We start from the raw sequence: 15,688 nt of genomic DNA on the forward strand, positions 1-15,688 counted from the left end.
GAAACTTTTAGTATTTGTTATTTACATTACTTTTGTGGAGGCAGAGAGCCATTTGTGACACAATATGACAAAGTGCCACTGAATTCAGCAGCGTATGACAATGTAAACAAGTGGAGGACTGATCTGATGTTTTTCAGTTGTGCTGGAGCTAACAAGTGATCCTAGAGCTTTCCCTGGAGAAAACTGTCCTTTTGTGAGTTGTGTTTATTTTCATCCTCAGATGCACCTCTGTATCTTGACAAGTACCAAAAGTCACACATTCTTCCACTGTATATACAGCTTTTCTGGGTGTCCTTTGTTTCTGAAAAAAGAATGGTGGCAAGGAACGTTATGGTATTCATCGGTGGCAGCTACTGCTCTCATGCTCATCTCGTCTTGAGCAATAACAGCTCTGGAAAATGAGAAATCCTGGACTTAGGCTGCATTTTGTTCTTAATTCTTATGAGATTCTTACACCCTCTGTCCCCTCCCCCCTCCCCCCCCCAGCAGCCACCTCCTTGCTTGAAGCCAATATTGTGCATGGAAAAACTCCAGTGGCATTTTCAAAAACAGAAACGTGTTTCTAACTGTTGTTTTGTGCAAGAGTGTTACATATGTGTTCATTCACATTTTTATGCATGTAAGCACACATCAGATTTAGAAAATTAAGAAACAAACTGACAATTTTTATGCTAATCTCACAATTGTGAACTGCTCTCCCTAAATCTTTTGTTTTAGATAAATAGTGTCCCTCTTCTGAACAGTTTCCTTGCAGAAGCAATGTTTGGTTGTACTAATTACTTGACAGAATTATTTTAAGCTGCCCTTGGTGTGAAGGTTTTATTAATACGTGAGTCATTTTGCTTTCAAAACCTAATTTATGAGAAAAGTGTAAAATGTGTTTCTGCTTTACCTTTTGTTACTTTTCTGCAAATAGCAAGGAATAGTATGGGAAAACTTCTGTATGTGTGTGTGAATCAAACTCATGAAGAGTGAATCCATCCTAATACTCTGATGAGATCACGTTGATGTAACAGGGAAAGGAACAAAAAGGTTTCAATTCTCTTTAAAGGAAAAAATCAGAGAGTAAATAAAAGACCACAATAAATATATGTTTTACAGTATTCTGCAAAATAGTTTCTAATGTTCCTGGAGTTAAGGTTCTTTCATTTCACCAGTTCTTTCACATTTTGCATGGTACCGTAGCTGAAAAACATTCTTTTGTTACTGTAACCTCCATGCTAAAGTAAACCATGCCACAAAGCCCTCAGTTTTACTGTAGCTCAGGCAACAAACTCGGAGCACACTAGCACTGATTTACCATGGTTCTAATCAGCATTTCGCACATGGAAAACTCACCATGTGTTTCAGAACCCTTTGACACTCATCTCTTTCTAATACAAGTGCCTGTTTCTCCCTCTGCTGGTTTCAGAATAAACGCCTTGTCAAAAAAAGAATTAGATTTTGACAGCTTTTTTCCTATGGTTAATTGAGGTGATAGATACACTTGACATTTATCTCGGCGCAGAAAAGAAGATTAAGACATATTTTTCTACATGCATTCTCTGTATTAGAGGAGGTCACTTTCCAGGGTCTTTTTAATATGCCTGTGCAATTAATAGTGGTGATAATTCCGCTCCATATCACAGCGTCTTTAAAGTTCTCTTTCAAACTGACAGATAAAACTCTCTCTTCTGTGTATAGGGCTTGAATTAGACTAATCTTTTTCAAGTTTGCCCTCCAGGCCTTCCCCCTCACTGTCCTGAAAATTAACGCCGTCTGAAAAATACAAAAGATAGCGTGCTAACTCACTCAGTTCAAAGCAGAGGGAAAAAGAAGTCATATTTCAGATTCCTTTAATTATTCCTACTAAATTTTTGAGGGTGTCCCCCCTAAATTGTTACTTTTACAGTAATGCGATTTGAGCGTTCCACATGTCAGGTGTCCGATCACAGTGCTGCAGTTTGCTCCTTGTTTGTAACGCCGAGTAACTCTCTTGATTTGCACAGAAGTTGCAGGATGAATGTAAAGTTTAGATGCCCTAGCTTATGTAATGTAGTTATATAATAATAATTTACAAAGTACAATTAATTAATGTGTTTCTCAAGAGTGCTGATTAATTCATAGAGTTAAACCCTCTTAAGCACAATTATTAGAAGATCAAAGCCCACATATCACCCTTTCATATCCACAAAAAGAGTGCAAGTACTCAAAGTCCACAATTCACACTCCCCCACGATTTTGAGTTAAGCACTGCTAGATGTGCTTCCTAGGTAGCATTACTATTTTAAGCTCGGTATCTAGTAGAAATTTGCTACGCAATGGTAGAATCATATTTTCTAATGTATATTTATTCTAGAGATGGTGATATTTTCTAATATTTGCATTAATTACTTGGCTTTGACATCAATAATTTTTCCACTTATGGTCTCTTTTCCTATTTTAAAAAATTGTGTTTTTTGCTTGCTAACGTGTTCAGGGGCCTGAATAAGTGAACAAGCTAAACGGGTTCTCTCTGCCAAACAGGCTGCCTTTGGACAATGGTTGAAACCAGAGCTAGGTCAATCTGGGCTGAGGTTGAGGAGCCTTATTTTACAACTAATAAACTTCTGCAAGTCTGCACAGTCCTGAGAATGCTTTCAAGGTGTCTCTTTTAAAGAGTTAGTACTGTACTAATTTTATCCTTCCGAAATTATTTTGAGAAATACTACCTGGACTATATCATAGTGGGAACACGCTTTCAAACTCCATCCCAATGTGGATTAAAAAAAAAAAAATTATAGCCCTAAATGGCTTTTTTGTTTTTTGCTTTTCAAAAGTTAAAAAAAAAAAAGTCATAAACAGTTATTAAAAATCTGAAGGAAGAGAGGGCCTTTGATTACTTGCCTAATAAGAGAGCAGACTTCTAAGAATATTTCTGTAACACAGGAGAAATTACTTTTAGCAGTATGTCCCAATCTGGTGTTTTGTCTGATTTCCTTCCCAGCTTGTAAGGTCAAGGCTGGAAGACGGCTACAGAGGACCAAGAGGCAGGGGTGGAGGGGAGAAGGCAAAGGCATTTTGTTTACCTCTTTTGAAAACCCTGCTGTAAGGAGGAAGAATAGAGGATCTCTGGGATAGAGAGTCAATTTGTTATCTACTCAGCCTGTGTAAACTTTCTGTAGGAGATGGTACAGCCTAGGGAACCATATTAAGCAAGCTAAAATATCGAGTGTTAGGTTACAGAGTGTGAATGCAGTAATGGTCTTACAGACAGGAATGCACGTACCTTGGAAGAGTTGCATAAATCTCAAGTATTCCTAACATTTTCTTAATGAAACACTTCCTATGTCTTCAAATGGCTGGTGATACTAACGATCAAGTTTCTTGTGAGAAGTGTTTGAAGAATAAAATGTTCGGTGTGGATATGATGTCACTCCACTTTTTAACATTTTATTTTTGGAAAATATCTTCATTTCTCTTTAGTGAATATTTGTAATTGTTGACTCAGACCCCGACTTTGGAAAAGTGTTTAAGTGCGGATGTGGTTGGTCCAGAGAAAAGCAGACATGTGAAAGTCCTTTTGATGTGAAAAGCATTTGAGTAGTTATCTAGGCTTTTTATCTTATGTTTTTGGTTGAGACCTATTTTGCTCCAAGCTGTGATTCTGCCAGCACTTCTACAAGTATACTGACTGCTACCGTTGCAGGCTGCATGTGTGTTTCCTGTCTCTGCTTCAAAGTGCCTTTGTGAGCATGAAATCAGGTCTTGGTCTAGGTCACTGCAGCCAGCACCGCAGTCCATGCTGCAAAGCCTGGATCCTGAGAGTCGTCTTACTGAACACAATAGTTTTCCTTTGTAGGTCTGCTAGCACAAAAAGCGTCTTGGTGAACAGTTCCTTATTAACTTGATGTCCTAAGATCCTTATTCTTCAACAAGATGACTTGCGTGTATTCTAGTTTAATCCAGTAATTAAGAAATATTTATAATAGGAGTTAAGAAAAAGTATATGCATATGAAATTCTCACTTTTTTTAATCTGTGTTAACTTTTGAGTGTATGCAAATCAAATTCATATACCTCAGGTCCTTTTTCTTTTCCAGCAGACACTCTTCCATTTCATGCTCATGAACAAATTTTTGGGACTTCGACACATAGCTGCTGGCTAGTGTTTCCACAGAAGTGGAAATTTAAAGTTAGGGTTAATATGTAAAGATTTTAAGCACAGATAAGGAAAAAAATTTACGGGTTACTTCTGTGGAAGGGATTGGCCGAAACTAGCCTAGCTCTTTAGGCTTTTGGCTGGCAGATGAGAGAGAGTCAACAGCAAACCCCAGATCTCTCAGTTTGAGGTGCTGTTTGCTGCCTGCCTATTGTAGCCTGAAAATGAAGGTTTCGTTATAAAACTAAGGATCTATTTTCACCTTTTTTTTTTAAATAAGTTTAGCACTTCTTTTAGTCAATGCAATGTGCATGTTTTTCTGCAGAAACATGTTTATGTTATAGGTATCTTTCCTGTATGTTTTAGTTAAGTTGTGCATCTGAGCTTCTATAGTAGCTGAAAATATTTGGGATTTACTTTCCTAGTTTGTCAGGTAAGACAGCTGATTGATTGAGAAAGGCTATATCACAGAATCACAGAACGGTTGAGGTTGGAAGGGACCTCTGGAGATCATCTAGTCCAACCTCCCTGCTCAAGCAGGGTCCTCTAGAGCATATTTCCCAGGATCACATCCAGACGGGTTTTGAATATCTCCAGTGAAGGAAACTCCACAAGAGATATTCAAAATATGGGGGTACATATATCAGGGTATATTGTACTAGTTGTACCAGACTTCAGATATAGCAGGAAACCTTTCTGTAAAGCGTTGACTTGCCAATGTGCCTGCACATAGGAACAGCAGGGATACAGAGGGACCCAAGGGGAGTACTAAGATACTATGGCTCCTTGGCAGTCTCTCTGTAACCTGTGAAATCATTCACTGTGGTTTTTAAGTATCTGAGAGGTTTTTTCTCTCACCTTAGAAATTCTAGACAAAATTATACTCTTATTGAAAGCAAGAAGCTTTTCCTACTGTCCCTCTTGCTACATAATGAGCATTATGCCAGTTCTTCTGGGCTACATTTGGATTTTGGGAACATGGACGAGAGGCCATGCTGCTGAACATTTCTTTAAATCAAAGTGGTCCATCCTTACCATTCAGCAAACTAAATCAACTTAGAAATGAGGGAATCTCCTGTGCTATCCTAAGGAGAACAAGTCAAAGTTCTGAACTACCTTGAGGTTTATTAAAATTGATAAAACTAGTTTGAAAGAAGCAGATGTTGTAGGAAATTCACCTTTACTCTATTTAATCAATATGACTCCCACTAGTTCACTGAAGCTTTAGAGAAAATTTTCTCGTTTCTAAAAACCTTGGTGTCACAAAACTGAGCAGGTTATTACATTTCCCAGAAGTACTTTTTGCAACCATGCCCTATCAGTAATAGTTAACTATCTTCTAATGTGGCTATTTGTTTGTACCCTAGTGATTTTCAGGTTCCATAAATGCTGCTTTCTCTGGGTTTTTAATGTAATCACCTGCATGCACCAAATCAGTATGAAGTAGTATCAGTATCAGCCTATGGGTAGCTGATACGCATAGTCTTTGCATATTGAGAGTAGTATAACCACAGGGAGATTGAGTCTTGTATGTTCATGATAGTTATCAGTTTTTGAGTGGGAGAACAAATATTTACAAAAACTGTATGTTCTTCAATGACATGTTTTTTAAACACAATATGAACATGCACGTTGTGTTCTTTTGAACTCTTCCAAGCAACAGTGTTTACCTAGTTAATAGATCTCTTCCCTCCCTGTCTTTTCATCTCCCGCTGCCAGGCAAAGAGATGTTCTCTTTTGTCTTGTCCTTCCAGTAGGCAAAGCTGCAGTGGAGAGTCTCTGCGTTCCTTGCTCGCTGACAGATTGGTCTATTATATCAAATCGGATGGGCACCTTGCACTTAGCGATCTAACATTTAGCTTTAGAGCTTTTGATGATGGTTCATATCTGTCCTCTAAGAACTAGCTTGTTCTGACTGATGTGAAGGCTACAACCTGATATGCCATGTTTTTCAAAGGGAAACCAAATTTCATATTAGCTGCATCTGAAAGTACAACCTCTGGAGAGGTCAAAAGCTGACTCTTGAAACTGGAGAAGCTGAAGCTGAAATTCTACGACATTTATCATCAAAGTGCTAGCTTCTTTGGTCACAGTCCTGAGATAGCTATTTTTAATTCATAAAGCCTCAGGCCGTCCAGATAATAGTTTCAGTGTCTCTACTTTCTTTAAACAATCAAAAAAAAAATCCATAAATTAACAACAAGTACTATATTCAGGACCAGGAAACGTCTATCTTGGAGTCTAAATATCTTACGCGTTGCTATTACCAAAGTATAAGCTAGGTTTTTAAGCTATTCACAACTATTTTTCTTTTTGTGATCAAGTCATGGAGCTCTTCAATAATGATTTTATGCCTTTCATTAGTTTACATGCCTCTATGCCTTAATAAACAAGAAATATGATATTGCAGTACAAGTGATGCTGTGAACGTTTAAGCAGCATGTATGAAATTTATCAGCTTCTGTTCCATGATGAAAGTGTGCTACTGCTATTTATGTTTTCCTAAAGACAAAAATAAATCGAGTTTGTGTTTGCTAAACACATAGAGAAGGATTGTCTTGTAGCACCTGCAAACCAAGGCTCAGAGCTCTTCTACTGTGTTACTGTGCACACCTTTGGACAAATCATGTCAGAGCTTTATTCGTGAATTTACATTCAGAAGTGAAGGGATATTGCCGGTCTGCTTGGCAGAGTTGTAGCATATTAGAGCATTTTTACATGCTAAGGTAGAAGGTATTGAGAAAGAATAAAGTATTACGTATTCTCTCTCAAAAACAGATGCACCATCTCTGTGGCATTCTGTTAATCAATTCCTTGCAACACCTGCGAGAAGTATCTTTTACTTAATAAATGGCAAAGCAGATGACAATAAAGGCAACGTTATTTCAGCTCATTTTGCAATTAAATGGCCCTGAGTTTCAAAGTATTATGTGTCTTTTACTTAGAGTTTAAAAAATGCCTAACAGGTTGCAAGGCACAGTTACTATTTATTTTCTCAGTTAGATTTAAAATCTAGGTGCTTCCGTTCTCAGCCAAATGGGAGTCCATCTGCTCAAATTAGTCTGTGTCCTATTGTGTCCCCAGCATCTGGCCACCTCTGCATGGGCATGGCGTGGGGGTAAGGGCTTTTTCTCCTTGTAAACTACAAATATTATCAGGTGGGGCTTAGTTCTACTGAAGTGAAGTAGGAACCAAATAGTGTAGAAGGGTATGTTAGCTCTTACTTTTCCAGACTGTGGCATCAGAGAGAGGGGAAAGAAAAAAGGAAAAGCCTTCTGCCTGCCCCTCTCTGTCTCCCCCAGAAATCTGGTGGGTGTATGTTTGTTTGAGATGAAAAAATCACGGGCTTGTTTTGGCAAAACGCTGCTGAGGTCTCCATATTAGTCTGTCTGCGTGAAAAGACAGATGTGGAGATCTCAAGCTGGCAGGTGTTTATCTATCCATTAAAATGCCTTTTGTAGGGAAAATAAGAATACATAGGACCAAGTTTTAACCAGCCAGTGCTGGTTAAAGTGGTAAGCTGTTGATGGACATAACATCCTCCAGCATTGACATAGACACAGGCATTCCCAAGGGCCTTGTTTGTTTATTTTTTACTGAGGAGTTTATTTGCTGAGGGGGAAAAATAGACCAAAACTAACTGTTATTTAGTACCTAATTTGGGAAATAACTTTGAAATGTAACAGTTATCTTTGCAAACAAAGCATTACATGGTTTTTTAAGTTGCTGTTTGCTTTTGAAAATGAACTGAAATTGAAAGTTTAAATATAAAAAGAAATGACGTGTTTCAGATCAAGGAAAATATTTCATTTTGTCCCAAGTGAATTTGTTGTTGCTGTTCAGTTCAGCCTGTTAGTGGGAAAAATCAATTATTTACACAGCTTTATTTGGGACTCTTTCAGGAGAGCATAAAATCTCAATGATCTGTACACCAAGACGTTCATATCCGTTAAATGAAAGATGCTAAAATTTTAGCTTGTACCTCCTTAAGAACTTTTTTGGATTCTAGTCAAGAATCTGTTCATTGTAGTTATAGTTGTTATAATTCTGGAAGCCCTATCCACACCATCAAAAGCTGCTTGAAAAGATTTGTGCTAGAAGTTGTGCTTCCAAAAATCAACTACTTAAGTTCTTCCTGCCGTCTTAAGTTTTGTCAGCCCGCTCTAAGATGAAATTCTAATTCAAATAACCTCATTTTGGCAATAGGGGCAAGACTGATGATTCTCAATGTCAAACACTCCTTGCGGCCAAAAATCTACTTTATTTAGCATCTTGTCTGTAAGTGCTTTCTGGCTTTCCTTTTGTCTCTTGGCTGATTTTAATCCTCCAGCTATTTCATTTGTCAAATGGAGCTGTACATAAATTTTAAAGAACTTTATGTATACCAGGCTGGCAATAGAAATGATAACATCTTATGTAGTATAGCAATATTACAGGATGTTGAAAGCTTTTGTAGTCATTACTTATCTTTCAAGCAGATCAGTTCCGTAGCTCCTGTTTTACACCTGTGTAAACAAAGGGAAGCATGAAGAAGTGTAAGACTAATCAAAAGATTCAGGCTTATGTATATCGTACTTCAAGACTAGATATCATCTGGAAGGAGCTGAGGATATGAGCCTTCATTTAGACCCAGGCTTTTGATGAATTTCTGGGAGGGGTTAAATCTGTTGTCCCTCAAAACATGTTCCGATGAGCAGCATTGGGATGGCTGTTTTTGCTCAGGCCACCTCTGCCAACAGAGAATGTGGCCCAGGCTCCTTCAAAAAGCTAAAGCCACACATGGCAGGTATTAGACTGTGTAATCAATGTTCGTAGCCCTGGGGTTTTGACCCTAGGAGGATACTGTGCTTTAGGAACAGCTCTGTGCCCAACTGCATCCTCATGGATGTGAGATAGTCTCCCAAATCCTTCCTCCTCATTGCCAAGAGTCTTTTCATTATCTGCTTATCAACCATAGCCTCAGTTTATTCCTGTATTTAGAAAAGCATAAACACTAGCAGCGCACTTTTCATTCCAAAGTGGTAGCTGATAAATTTTGTACATGGCTTTAGGACTCAGCGCTGCTGTACCATTTTTCTTGTTGATAGAGGCATGGTGGCATTTAATGTAATAGCAGTCATAAAATCATTATTGAAAAGCTCCATAATTTGATCAGAGAGAACTAGTTTTGAACACTTACTGGAGAGCTTAGACTCTTACCACACGATTATTTTAGGGCACTTAGTTTACTACATCACAATGTATTTTCTTTGATCATCAATAGGCTTACCTAGGGTTTTATTTGGAGTACTGTATCTCATGATTATTGGTCTGAAACTATAACATATCTTCTTAGCAAAGATAAGCAACAGTGCTGTAGAATTAATACCATTGATCAATAATAACTAAACACAGATAGATGCCCCTTTCTAAGGCTTAAAGGGAATATTGTGATTTAATTTGATTTCCTGATATAACTTAATAAAACATCGCCTAGGAACTCCTGCATTGAGGCTCTTAATCTATGGCTAAGATCTTATACTTCAGAAATTTCTGTCTTTTTGGTGGTTGTGATCAGGTTTAGTGGTCAACATGAGCTCATGGTTTGCAGAATAAACACTGTATTGCTTATCTTTCATTTTTCTTATGGCTGCAAGTGAGTACAGGCTGATATCAGACAGAATTATACAGACTTCTCCAGATTCTTCTTTGCCAGTTTTCTGGCAAAGACCTATTTCATCTTTGCAGCACGTGCCTGTCCCCTGATTCGCTATTCCTGCAGGAACTTCAGGATGGTACTGAAAACTACAGGTGCCCACTGTCCCATAGGACCGTATCCTGTATGTGCTCCAAATCAGGGAGAGCAGGAAATCACTTATTTTACCTAGCTGTTCTTGACCAGCATGATCAGTTTTGTTCTCCTGGAGACTGTCGAGTACTTTCCTGCTTTGCTTTGGCATGAGCAACCACGTGGCTTTCTCTGCTGCATTTTCTTTTATGTTCTCTGCTACTTTATCGAACCAGACCAAAACAGAAAGGCGTAGTACTGTCTTCCACGTGGCTCCAACCTTGCCACGGCCCTGCCTGGCCCCAGGACCCCTGGCCCTGGACTCTGTAGTTATGATCTCTGTAAATAGTTCAGAATTATGCTTTGTGCATACTGCCTTCACACTGTGGGTCATTTAGGAGCATGACAGTAGCAAGGCAGAAGCAGACTTTGGCCTCTTCAGAGCAGAAGCATGAGATCTTTGTTCTGGCCAAATAATTGCTTTCAAAAGTTATACTGAAAGCACAAACTGTGTTTTAAACACTTAATATTGTTACTTGGTAGTAGGTCTTTGCATGTGCTGTTTATAACTAATATTAGTCCCTATTTAGAAAGTGGGAATTTTATCTAAATTCTTTGCAGTTAAGGGCACATGTAAAATACAGCTGCAATAGTTGGAGCCAGGCTCTTCATAGTGGTATGTGATGGGAGGCTGAGAGACAATAGACATAAGTTGAAACAAAAGTTCGGACTGGATATAAGGAGAAACTCCTTCCCGTGGAGGATAGTGATACAGTGGTGCGGTAACCCAGAGAGATTGTGAAGTCTCTGTCCTTGGAGATTTTCAAGAAACAACAGGATCAAGCCCTGAGCATCTCATGGGCGACCCAGCTCTGAGCAAGAGCTTAGTCTGGAGACCTTCTGAGGTATCCCTTCCAACCTGGGTTGTCCTACAGTCCTAATCAAGATACCGTGATGAGAGGTTTTTTTTTCTGCTCCCATATAATGAGCTAAATTGCAAATTCATTGTTAGAAAACTAATAAGTTGTGTTCTGCTGTAAGTTGGTGTCTTTACTATATTACTATGTTGCTTTTACTCTGATAAATATACAGGAGTCTGTTATGGACAAATTACTGCAAGATAGCCTGTCAGTTGACTTTCAGCTTCTTCAGATGCTGTCTTGCATAGGAAAAATCCTCAAGTGATTTCCTTCGAATGAGAAGAAATCTGTCTTTTTCCTATCCATCTGAGAAATTCAAAGAAGCCTCTGGGGAATGATACATGACTGACTTCCTCACATTCTTACAAACTTGTTTTAAGTGGAAAGAAATCCTGCAACATCTATGTCTTTCAAAGAAACATCAGGGGTGGAAAAGAAGTCTCTAGCAATCCCTTCTTTCTCTTTTGCTTGCTCTTTCCACCGAGAAACCCACATGGGAATGGAGCTGTGGCACACAAATTTGGCTTCCTAGTTTCAGCAAGTTGCTTGTTTTAGATAAATTGGCACATTCCTTGATATGTGTGAAAGGCCTGGCAGGGCCAAGCATAGGCCTATTCTCTTCAACTCTTGTCAGAAGGCTTACCAGAGTTTGCGGTATTTCCACAGTTTGGAGAAGGAGTGACACTTTTCTGCTTTTTCAGTGTCTTTGTCTGCCATTGTTAGCAAATGACACTAAAAATTATTACTCTGAAAAAATATTTTTGAAGAGATTGTTTCTTTGCGCCTTAGGTGGTGACTTGTGTGAGTGTGTGTGGTTTTTTTTCTTTAATGTTAGTCATTCTCCCAATCCACTTTCCAAGATGACCTAGAGTGACAGTCAAGAATGACTGTTGAAACTCAAAGTTTATAAGATACAGAACTTAAAATTATCATTATTGGCTCTTCGCTCAGTACTTGTAGCGGACAAAGAGTCTTCAGGGATACCGTAAGTGTTAAAAGTGTTTTAGGGAATTATAATCTGCTTGCATCAATCTTTGTAGCAAAGATGCACTGCGAGCTTCTGGAAAGACTCTTTAAGAACTTGTCTGAGTTTTAATGAATATTCAGTTTATATTTCCGATATCTTAGAAACCTTACACTTTAAAAATTAGCTGCAAATTCCTGTTTATTTTTTTTTCTTTGGAAAGTACTTCATAATGCAAAATGATGATTAAACTGTTTCTTGAAAGTGTAAAATATGTATATGTAAAATCCACAAAACAGTTTGCTAATTGGAAACATCTTTTCAGTGTGTCCTGTTTGGGCTTACTGAACCTGGTAACTCAAAACCTCTTCTACAAGAACTTTTATACTTTTCCCAAAGAGGCTGAGCTGATTTCCTAAAAGCTGATCCACTCTGTTTCATTGAGGTCGTCATCTTGGGATTCTGAGCTGTCGTTTTAAGCATTATCCATCCTCCTGAGATTATGTTTCAAAAAGACCTAGTGTCATAGTCATATGTAACTATTTTGGAGCTCAAAACTTACTGTATTCATACAAGGCAGAACAAGTCTGGGCAAAATATTTTCATTTATATGATCTCTAGAGGTCTATATGAGGACGATCGAGTTATGAGTGATGGCCTCCCTGCATGCATGCATATATATATTTTAGAAACTAATCCTTGTTTAGGTATACTTTCTCTTATTTGGAAGGCTGAATCTAACTGCAGTGCATTAAGTTATGTAATTAAGGGTTGATTAAAGTTTTGATTACAGTGTAGAACTCAGCCTGAAGGAACTTAGTCTTCTGATAAAACCCTATGCATTGCTCTGTCTTTTTCCCCTGTTGCATTCCCTTAAGACTGCACTGAGTTTAAAACCCTAGGTGTAACTTTGTGGATGTTCGAGACTTTCTATGAAACCTATTCTCCCTGACTTCTGTTTCTGCAGTTGCAGAAACAGATGAGCATGATGGGTCATCTGGAAAATGGATCAAATATCTGATAAGGTTCATTAACAACTATGTAAACAGCAAATACTTGCTGTATAGGGCCTGGAATATTTTATTACAAAGACTGAGTAAGGAATGTGCGAAGCATGGATTTTTCAAGCATGGAGGTAAGTCAGCTCCTTCTGCATGCTCTACACTTTAGGCCAAAACTTTACCAGACCACCCTGGAAATTTTCACTCAAGACCAACAGCCTGTAAACAGTGGAGAAATCCAAGCTCTGCAGGCTTATGCTGTTCCTTGTTTTGGTAAGTCCTGAGCTGATGGAAAGATTTTAAAAGAATGGTAAAACTGGAGGAAAGAAATATAGGTAAAGAATTACCTGGACATTTTGGAAGTGGACCAAGGCCAGAAATTTAAATAAAAACAAATAAATGAAAACCTGAGAGGGGTGGACGTTCTCTTAGATCTTGCACTGAAACTGCTACCTGAAGCCTGAAAAAACAGGCCAAAATAAAACAAAAAACCCTAGGAACTACTGGAAAAATATTGTGAGTATACCTTTTCCCAGGGGATTTCTGAGTGACTGGACTGGAACTGCCTTGCTGAAGGCTGTTTCATTTCCTCAAGCAATAACAGTGGTTTACATACAGGCAGCACTTCTAAAAACCTAAGTATCTTCAAATTTTTACAGGAAACTTCCACTGCCAATGAAATGCAAGATAACATTAAGATATATGTACATAATAGTCTAGCCTAGCTAAAAGAATTGCTCACTAAAAATTGCCCTGTGCCCTCAATTTTAGTCTTTAAAGATAATCTTTTCCCTATATATTTATCATGTGTTAAATTATGTTTCCATGTATTTAGGTTTTGTAGGTTCGGGAGAGGGGACTTGCAGACCACACACTCTCAAGTTTACTTAGATGTTATTGATGAATTTTAAGTTGGTTGAAACATATCCTAGCATTAATCATGGCTGTGACTATACGGGTAATCTTCTGTCAAAATGTCAAGACTGACAAAAGGCTGCTGTAGAAGTAACTTAAGTGCACCATATTTAGAGCCTTTCATAAATACCACTTGACTATGACAGGAAATCATATAACTTTTACCCACGTTCACCAATAACTAAAGTGAGACATCTCGGTTGGAATAAATGTTGTCTCTATCCTATAATTCACTTTTTGCTCAAAAAGGGCGTATTTTTTCTCTCCGACCACTGATACCTTGCACTGTGAAAAATACTCTGGTGGCTGGGAAATAAGAATACCTGAAAATATAAAGATATCCTATAGTCGCATGTTTTGAATTTTAGCTGTTTATTATTGGAAGATGACAATGTTAGTGTTAACTTCAAGGGAAACTTTGCTGTCTGCGAAAGTGTGGAAGACAAAAGTAGCTGTTTTTTTAGCTGTACGTTCAGCTAATTGTCTAGTTTATACGTTGCATGTACTAAAAAATGTAGTACACGTGAGTCAGCAATTGATCTTGAAGGCTGTATAAATTTTCAACCATTTTCCCTTATCTGCAAAAAGTTTCCAAGGAAATATTTTTTGTCAACTTTCAATATATGAAAATGTTGCGGTATATCCCCGCAGGGTAGCTATCTATGCATCTGCATTTGGGAAGATCTTGAAATATTTTCCAGCTCTTAGAAATTACCCTGAGATGAGAATCTCCCACTGCAGTTTTTAAGTTATTTAGGATGGTTAGTGATTAAAATACTGGGGAGATGCTTTCATTGACAAAATACTATTATTTTTTTTATTCTTTGACAATATCTGAACTTTTTTGTGATGTTCCTAAAATTAGAATAGCATGATCTAATTTTTTTCTACATGTTTCTATGTTCTGCAGCTTGTGATATATTCTGCTCACTGAGAGATAAGTTATAGGAAAGAATTAATTAGAATTCTCTTGGTCATAAATTTAATTCTCAGTTAAAAGCAGAATGAAAAATAAAGCAAAGGGAAGCAGTCTGATTCAGTGGTGTGTCTGAGAGAACCTTGGCTTTCAATGACTATGTAACTATTATCATCAAAGAGAAACTTTGCTGAAGTCTGAATATAGACTGCTAGTATGAGGAACATATGCTGATTTGATATGTGCAGCTGCTGTAGAGTCTTAGCAATGAAAATGATCTAATGTTCTACCCTCAATTTATTCTCTTTTCAGTTTCTTAAAATTTATTGAAATATTTTTTCCGGGGGGAAAGTATACTTATAAGTAATTTAAAAAAAAAAAAAAAATTGCATGTTACCATTGTGAAGGTCCATATTTCCTTCTCAAGAGACAAACGGGTTCAGGATTTGACCTAAATGGAAACAAATTGATACCTAGTTCTTGTGCTTAAAATTACATCAGGCTGCCTCTATTCTCATTGTCTTTAAATGCATTTTTTTTTAATAGTTATCACTTGCTCCCAGAGTATCAGTCATGGAGTGCTAGAAGTTTAATAAACTCCAGGTTAGGTTTATTACTGATATATTTCAGCTGAAATTGAAAAAAATGAAAAAATTGAATCAACCTAATAACATTAAGACTTTTTGAGGGGAAAATCAAAAAAGTTGTTTAAGGGATTCATTTTTACTTTTTAAAAATATCATTGTGGGTATAGTTTTTGTTCCTTGATTTCAGTCTTTCAGTTCTGCTGTTACTAGAAATAGATCTGGATAGGGATAAAAAATGCTTTTCTGTAAGAACAGAAATGATTGATGCTGGAACATTTGATTTTGATTTTTGTAGTGAAACACTGCTTTGCGTGCTTTCTAATTTAGAAATAAACCTTTGCTTTTAACACTCTCTGTATGCGTACATATGTTAATGTATCTCAACACAGTATTAATCTTAAAAAGACAAAGAAATAAAAATTATTTTACTCCTTCATTGAAATTTTTTTCAGAATAGTTGCATTCTTGAAAACTGTTACTTCTGTGTGAAAATCACTGT

Source organism: Struthio camelus, chromosome 1 (assembly GCF_040807025.1).
Source record: "Struthio camelus isolate bStrCam1 chromosome 1, bStrCam1.hap1, whole genome shotgun sequence".
NCBI lineage: Eukaryota > Metazoa > Chordata > Aves > Struthioniformes > Struthionidae > Struthio > Struthio camelus.